The 9,333-nt window shown below is 30.7% G+C and overlaps 1 pseudogene; it reads left to right on the top strand.

Annotated features, from left to right (window-relative positions):
• Positions 1–3,282: 3,282 nt before the first annotated feature.
• LOC111911999 (ribonuclease 3-like protein 3) lies at positions 3,283–7,381 on the top strand (annotated as a pseudogene).
• The last annotated feature ends 1,952 nt before the right edge of the window (positions 7,382–9,333 follow it).

Raw genomic sequence — 9,333 nt, 5'->3', positions numbered from 1 at the left:
CAATCTAAGTTTGTTATCTCAATGTATGATGTTTGCATTTGTTATGTTTTATTTATATGCAATTGTTATGCTACTACACAATGAAGTCATCCGCCTCCGGACGGTTCTGCCGCTTGGTCCGGGGGTGTGACATATAATGAAAAATTTATATGTAATAGTATATTCTGGTAGAATGATTTATATATTGTGTTTCTTTGTTATTAATAAGTGTACCATTATCATAGATTAGCATAATTTTTTTTCTTTTCTAAGAATATTATGAAAACAAATTATCTTGTATCCAAAATTTTGTTATTTTTCAAGAAGTTCATTAAATTAAAATATATTTTCTGTCAGAATGTATATTCTTTTATGGTTCAAGCATATTTGTTATTTTCAATATATTGTTAAAAATATTCTGTCACAATATCCGAATTAGGAGAATTATCATCCCTACAATCAGATTTTTAAAAATAATATAATCTATTATCCCTTAAAATATGTAATTTTCCTTTTTTAAATTTATGTTAATTAACTAAAATACCCTTAGAATGAAATTACATGGTTTTTGAATTATCTTTAATTTAATAATATGTATTATTTACTTTCTTAAAATAAGCAAAACGATTGGCCCACAATCATTTTTACATCACACAATAATTAGTTAAATTACAATAACCTAAGCCTATATATATATATATATATATATATATATATATATATATATAGAGAGAGAGAGAGAGAGAGAGAGAGATTTAGGTCAAATGTTTCTACTATCTATTGTGTGCATGTAGGATTGATTCTGGACTAATCATTTTAGTTATTTTAAGAAAGTAATTAATGCATATTAAATGCTGAAGATTTAATTAATACTCATTATATCTTTAACATGTCATATGCATTAATTACTTTCCTAAAATAACCAAAATAATTGGTCCAGAATCAATCATACATGCACACAATAGATAGTTAGAACACAATAACCTAACCATATATATATATATATATATATATATATATATATATATATATATATATATATATATATATATATAATAAAGTGACAATTGATGTTAAGGTTTCTTTCAAAAGGTTTATATGATATAATTAACAATGCATTGTATACACAATATGTGAATGATCGAATATATTGGAAACAATTGATGCTTGTGGTCAGTCATAAATAGGATGTGAAAAGCATTGGTTAATTACGAATAAACTAGTTAGGACGATACCTTATTCCGTAAAGTAGTGGGAGACTGGATAGTGTTATTCTGTGAGAATGAGTAAGAGAATTTTTTGTTTGGTAATGTAAATACATTCAATATCACATAAATATTATCATTATCACACATTTTCACCAATTAACCCGTCTATAAGGTTATTATGGACATTTTTTTTATGATTCTCATCCTGTCAAGATGTGTTCTTGATAATAGTATTCTGTAAGAATTAGAATGAGTGAAAAACGATGCGTGAGAACAAAATTGAATAAGAAATACCGAGAATGCATGATAATGATGATATTTATGTGAGACTGAACGTATACACATTACCAAACAACATATTCATTTAGTCATATTCATAGAATAACAATGTCCGCATACATCCATGCAATATGTGTCATCCACATTTTAACCTAACTATATATATATATATATATATATATATATATATATATATATATATAAAGAGAGAGAGAGAGAGAGAGTTAGGATCATATATAATCATTATTATCATGTGAATTTATAACAAAGTGGGACCATTGATCAAGTTTTGATCTAATGGTTGTGGTTATATACTAAGTAAACCTAAAGGGTAGTTAAGTAATTGAATTGATTAATTAATTCAATAACAAAACTAAAAATTATACAATTATGAAAGTTGTTATCTCCTAATTAAACCTTTATGCCATCATATACACACACCACAAAGGGTCGGCTGATCCTATTCATCCTTCGTCTTCTTATTTGATTCATCATAGCTGGTAATGGCACGTTCTTTGAAAGCCCTCACATGTTGTCTCATCATACTCGGAAAACATGCATATAACTTTTGTTGGAGAGCAATAAAACCACCACAACAATGACAACCATCATCTTTTGCCTCATCGCAACCGGAAGACACACACATTGACACATAAAACCCTACACCGACATCTTCAATATTGCAGCCAACACAACCCTATTCATCGAGGATACATATGTAGTCAAAATTGAAGCGGAGAAATCTATTGCAAAGAAAAAAAATACATACGTGGTTCTTCCTTTGTTATGATGTCTCTTCCCTCTCTCTTTCGCTCTCTCTCTCTCTCTCTCTATATATATATATATATATATATATATATATATATATATATATAATGTATTTTAATTTGGTAGAAACATTTTTTTTATTTGACATTTTGTATGTATTTTAATTCAAATGTTTCCATTTCCTTCCATTAATGAATCTCGGGAACAACAATTTCTTTTATTTTCTTCTCAATTCCACCAATTTTCTTTTTTTTTTCTCTCGTTAAGTTGAACTTGGGAACGGGGTGTAAAATTCGAAAGGAAGTGGGTAAAAGAAAATGCTTGAAGATAGACAGTCAATGGCGGTGGAGGTTCTTATTGGACGAGAAGGACGACAATGAGTCTTATCAGAAGAGAAGGGCAGCACTGAGTATATGTGCAGACTAAATTTGTGAAACCATGTGGCTAATGTGTAAACCAGTTAAAGAAGAAGGGTTAGAAACATGCAAACCGAAAATTAATGTGACAACTCTTGTGAAAATGAATAACTATGCTATTGCTCCCTAAACCCTTTGTGAATTAATAGTATATATTAATATATAGTATTTTTATTAAGACCATTAGCATGATTCATGAATGTTTATTTTATTGATGTAATTAAGTTTAAAATTCTTTTTTTTGTATGACATTGCTACCGTAATATCCCCTAATCTAATAAATAAGTAGATTTTTGCCACATGACATTCTACAAGCCCCCCAAAATCGAATTTTCCCGCTACTTTTTACTAAACTGAATTGCCTAAAATGCCCTTCATTTCTTTTCTACAATAAGTATCCATATCCCCTAAACATCGGCACACCCGTCTTCAAATCTACCATATCATTTCCTTTATCATCGTATCAATCCCTCAATATTTCCTATGTATCTCAATATATCTAGGGTTTTTATTAGCCCAAACGGTGTTGAAATGGAAGTGATGAAGTCATATGGTTCCTGTCTTCCCTTTGTCAGTCGTATCCTTTTCTAAAAGTCTTCATTTTCATTTGGAAGAGTTTTGCGTCAACACCAATGGCTTCCTTTTGTGTTCGTCTCTCTAACATTACTCACCCTCAAAGGGAAAGATTTGAACATGTTTTCTTATTTTTTTATTGTAACATGTGTGTTTGTTCTGTTGTGTAGATTCAAGAATCGGTAGTTCAATCTTCTATGTTCTTCTACTGTCTAATCTATATTTTGATGCGTTTGTGCAGGAGGAAAAGATGGCCAACAGGATCAATGGAGATACTTTCAAACCCATCTCTGTATTTTGCATATGGTTTGAAGCATGTGTGAAGGTGGGAAAGAAGGTCCATGGAGTCAACAATAACCCCACCTTTGTTGCATTCATTTACGAGTCCCTTTTTTCACTAAAATTGGTATTTGGTAACGAAATGTAAATCATGTATCTCTATAGTAATTCCTATCAATTGAAGTACATGGTCATAAACTAGCTAGGCCCATTTTCAGTCTGAAAAATGTCTAGCCTCAACTGCATTTTGATGTAAAAGCGTTTTCCACCTATGGATCGTACGCCACCAAAAACAAAGTTTTAATTTCATAAGAGTAATTCACTAATTCAAATTTTGGATTTTCTATCCGTAACGAAACAAGGTTCGATTTCATGTTTTTTTTTCATAATTTTCTATTTTTAGGTGTCTTCAGGTTTGTTCTTTTTTTATTTACTTTTTATATAAGTGGTTTGTATAAGAGGAATTTCTCATGGTTGTGATTTTTCTTAGGCTTGCAGTTTTGACCAAAGCTCAGTGAATTCACCATCCTATTACATGATTTTTAGGTAAACTATGTTACAAACCATTTCTCTCACCCCTTCTTTTCTTCTACTCTTTTTCTTTTAGATATGTAGTAGAATGGGCCATTAAGCAGGGTTTGAGATCTTTCCTCTGTTTGAACCGTGCAAAGCTTTCATATGATATGGTTACCTTTTTATAAGTTCTTGATGGCGTGTTTAATTGCTTTCTGATGTAGGTTTTGGTGGTGATTGCTTTAATCGCAGGTTTCAAGTGTTGGATATGATAAATGGAAAAATGATGTAGAAATGTATGTGGTTAATTGGTTATACATAATGCAACGGTTTATATGCCAATAAAGGTAAGCTTCTTCTTAATTTTGAGTTTTTTTCTTAAGCCCTCACCTTCCTCTTGTATATGTCTTGCACATTACTATGAGACATTTGTATTGTACATTTATATAACTACCTGTAAGGTAACACAATGATACCTCATGTAAATTGATAGTTGTTGTTAAACATACTTTCACCATACGACTAGTTATGTTGTATCTATCTAAGTGAGCTGTCTTTATTTCTTTCATTGTATTCTTGCCTCTTGAACCTTGATTTTAAGATGAAAATTAAAGATTTTTTTTATAAACAATGAGCTAAAATATTGGGCCGAGTTATGTTGCTTTAGGAAGATGACGGACCGAATCTGGATCACGAATGATTTAGAGCAAAAGTTCTGGTATGCTTCAAACATGTTAAGAATTTGTTTATTGATTTGCTTATATTTAATTTCAAGGTTTTGATTATTGATTTTATGAACCCATGGTCTTTTACTATGCTTTAGTGGAATTTGGAACCTGGTGAATTTGCACATCAAATGGTCACTCAGAGGACACCAAGTTATAGTAACGTGTTTTTATTAATATGCTTATAGAGTCAAATATTTTATGGGATTTTCTAATATGTGCCCTAAGGACACATATAAGAAATATTAATTATGAAAAATATTACCATAATTAAATTCAAAATACATTTATTATGGAGATTATTAATGCACTTCATATTTAATTATGGTAATATTTCTTATAATTAATGTATTTTATAATTAAGTATAGTAATATATATCATCAATTAATGTTTCTTATATATGCCCTTAGGGCACATATTAGAAAATCTCATATTTTATTTCTTCTTTTATGACTTATGATTAACTTCTCATGGAGGATATATCACAACATCCTTCATGCATGTCTTTACATTAACATTTATGCTTCAATCTTTTGTGTTAATGTTCTTGAAAATCATGTTATGTAATAGAAGGCTATTCTTAAAAATCGTTTAGCTTTGGTACTTGTAAAACAACAATATAATTTATATTTAATAAAAACATAACATATATTATAAATATATTTTAATGGTTATGATATTTTCTGATGCATTTCTTTTACGAAATATGACACCGACACACACACACACACACACACACACACACACACACACACACACACACACACATATATATATATATATATATATATATATATATATATATATATATTATTTTATGTCTTTTGTTCAAATTAAAATTTGCATTCTCAAACATTTGGATCGATAAACCTTTTATTTTTTGTGACAACATAAATAACTTGAAATGACATGTCAATTATATTATTATAAGCCTTTTTATGGAAAAAAGAATGCAATAATAGTAAGTTTCATATCACCATGTATAATTATCTTTTTTCTTTTTAAGTTTATTAAATTTTATATATCATTGTATAAACATGATAATATCACCATTAAATTTTTAAAGATGTTTATTATTTAAACGTCATATTTAACATTTGTTTTATTTTATTTTTATGAAACGGCAAACTAATTAATCTACTCCTAAATACTATATGTGTCTCCTAAGAGACTTGAACGCATGACCTCTTATTTAAGAGAGTCACTCCTTACCGCTAAGCCAAAGACCATTTGTTTTAATTAACCTGTGTAGTACACGTGTCTCACACCTAGTATCACATTATTTAAGAATATATGCTCATATTATTCTGAAATTGTAACCGAATATCTAAAATATCATGCAAAAATTAGATCGGTTTGAAGAAAGAAAAGTCAATATTTTCAAGACTCTTCTCATATGTATGAAAAGTCAATTATATCAAGAATGTTATTCTTATATATTTTTTTTATTTGACTAACTAATTAGCCTAAAATCGGGTTTTTTTCGAAATAAAATGTTTAGGTTTCATCCTTTATAATTGATTTTATAAGAAACTATTTAATAATAATCTAGATAAAATATTTGAATTTCCAATTTGTAGGTTGGCCTATCTCTTAATCAATTTAAAGCCTTAGCCAATTTGCTATAAAACCTCTGTAATTTCCAACATCAAGCAGTGAAAAAGTATAAAAAAGATAATTATGTTTGAAACAATATAGCACAACCATATAATAACAAATAAAAATTTGACATTCATATGTAAATAAATCATAATAATAAATTAAAAAAGGGAGAGAATATATAACAACATGAAGTATTAAAATCCAACTTGTTTAAACACGAAGCTTTGGCTCGTGCTGCCTTCAAACATGGCTTACATCGGTTTCTCAGGCACCAAGATCATTTATGTGATGAACGAGTAATCTTGATTTTGTTTCAACTTTTTCTTTTTCATTCTTTCTCCAATTCAGGCTGATATATACACTATCACCTCCAACTAAGAATACACACACACACACACACACACATATATATATATATATATATATATATATATATATATATATGAAGATTCAAGAACTCATGGAAGGAATCAAGGAATACCCATTACACTCCACTGGTTTGATCCATTCGCCTAAGATCTTCGCAGATATTCTCCAGTCTCTAGTTGGTGTTGTCTATGTTGACACCAATTTATTGGTCGAAGCTACATGGGAGGTAAACCATGACATCGTTCAACCCACTCATGCCTTCTTTTATAACATGGGATATATGATCAAGCCTAGAAAGTCTAGGCTCATGTAACAAATGTAACTTGATATAACGATTTTGAGAGTCTATGAATTGTAACAATTAACTTGATTTTGGGTTTGTAGGCGGTGAAGAACTTGTTATAACCTTTGGTCATACCAGAAAACCTTAATTTAAACCCTGTTACGAGGTTTAATGAAATGTGCCAGAAGATCGGGATAAAACTAGAATATAAAGATTTGTGGGACGATAGAAAGGAAATTGAAATATATGTAGATGATAAGTTAATTGGGATAGGAAACAACAAGAACAAGAAAACAATCGCAAAGAATAAAGTTGCAGCACAAGCGTACGAAAATCTTGACAAGCAATTGGCTATGGAAAATGGTGCATTTGTTTCTGAACTTTGATTCGCATTTGTCTCTTTAGATGGGTCGAAACGTGCTTAATGTTTGGAAAGGGTTCCGATCATTGGCTTGACCAAAAGTATATTTTTGTCTAATTTTTAAATAATTAACGTTCTAATATGCCTATAAAACCTGATTATTACAATTACAATTAACTTTGATGAATGAATAAAAAAAAATATATGTTGTGTGCCTTCAACTAAAGATTTTGGAATGACAAGTTTTATTAGAGGCGTGCAAAGGAAGGCGTATAATGTTATATAGAATATTTGTTAGATTTTGAGTCTAATAATATCAATATATTTAGATACTTTCTACGATCATAATTGCAATCACTTAGTGAAGTTAGTTGTCTGTTATGTAGAATTAAGTTTTCCGTACGTTTAAGGTGTGAGATTACATGGGTTTAGTATATAATAAAATAAACGAAAACATATTAATTAGCGTTTTAAGAATTTAATAGAGATTAAAATAATTTATAAGGTTTAAATAATAATTAAAATGTATTAAAAGTATTTAAGTAATATTAGGATCACTCCTCCTAACGAACCGCTAAGCCAAAGGCCATTTGATACACAAATTAAAAAAAATCATATTTAATATGGTTAGGTTATTATTGTAATAAGTATCAAAGTACAAGGAACAATATTGAAAATTTTCAATTAAAAGCACATGAATTTAAAACCCCTAATTACAGTCCTCTTGGGCTATTTCACCATTGACATTTACCAGAGAGAGGGAGGGGGTCGACGAGCGATAGAAAAAGAAAGAAGGTAAGTATGAGGGAGAGAAACAATGAGGAGTACGGTCTTGCTCCTACGTTTTTGTCCCTCGTTTTGCTGGTAAGTTCTTGAACCTGATCATCACATGACATTTTCTCCTTCTGTTTCACGATCTTGCTGCCATTAACAGCCCTACTCTATCTACCTCGTAGTATTGACGAGTTCATGCTACTTGCTTATGATTTTATAAAAGGAAAAAAATGTTATGATTTTAGTTTCACCATGTCATTTTTTGTAATTGGAACTAACATGTGAGCTAAGGGGCTTCATAAATTGTATATATATACGGGGTTTTGCGGAGTGCGCACATATATAAGATCGAATTAGAAGCTTGTTCGACGACAAGTCGGGGGTCCGGGGGCAACGCCCCTAGATCTGGGATTTCCAAAGGGGTAGAGCCTCTTTGGCGGGGTCTAGGGGCAGTGCCCCTAACAGGGTCCAAGGGGAAGAGCCCCTGGCTGGGAAACCCTAAATCATCATTAAAATCAGATTACCTTGATTTACTTCTAAAGCAACCCATGACGGCCAACCCTAAGAGACAAACCATAATCTCGTTTATTATATAAACGGCTCTTCTCTTTGAGAAGATACACACGGAAATTATTAGCTCTCTTTTCATCAAACAAACAGAGAATCCTTCTAGCAATTTGGCTTATGTTTTATGTGCCTAGATTCGTAAGTGTCCTCATGAATTATTCTAGGCTGAATTTATTGCAACCCAAGCATAGGATAGAAATATCAGTTTGTAAAGTGTTCACACGATCCAAGGGGTATCCAGATCTCCAACATAAATCTTATTTCCTCCGACAACAAATCCTTGTTAGCAAAAAACCTCTACCAAACCCTATGCATTTTTTTAGACACGAACTATAATTTCAAATTTCATCTTGATATATATATATATATATATATATATATATATATATATATATATATATGTGTGTGTGTGTGTGTGTGTGTGTGTGTGTGTTCAAATGAGAACATTTTTTATAATTAGAACATTTGAGAACAATTTCCAGCTACACGCCTACACCGTTTCACAACCCACCACTGTATTAATTTATCAAACTCTATAATATTAAGTTGCTCCACCAAAAACCACTGCACAATAGCCGAACATCGAGTCCCGCCATCACCAGGCTGCCGCCGTCACCGGGCCGCCACCGGCAGCCA

The sequence above is a fragment of the Lactuca sativa genome, chromosome 7 (assembly GCF_002870075.4).
Source record: "Lactuca sativa cultivar Salinas chromosome 7, Lsat_Salinas_v11, whole genome shotgun sequence".
In the NCBI taxonomy this organism is placed as follows: domain Eukaryota; kingdom Viridiplantae; phylum Streptophyta; class Magnoliopsida; order Asterales; family Asteraceae; genus Lactuca; species Lactuca sativa.
Note: the sequence above shows the minus strand (reverse complement) of the source record. Positions and strands in the feature narration are given on the sequence as shown.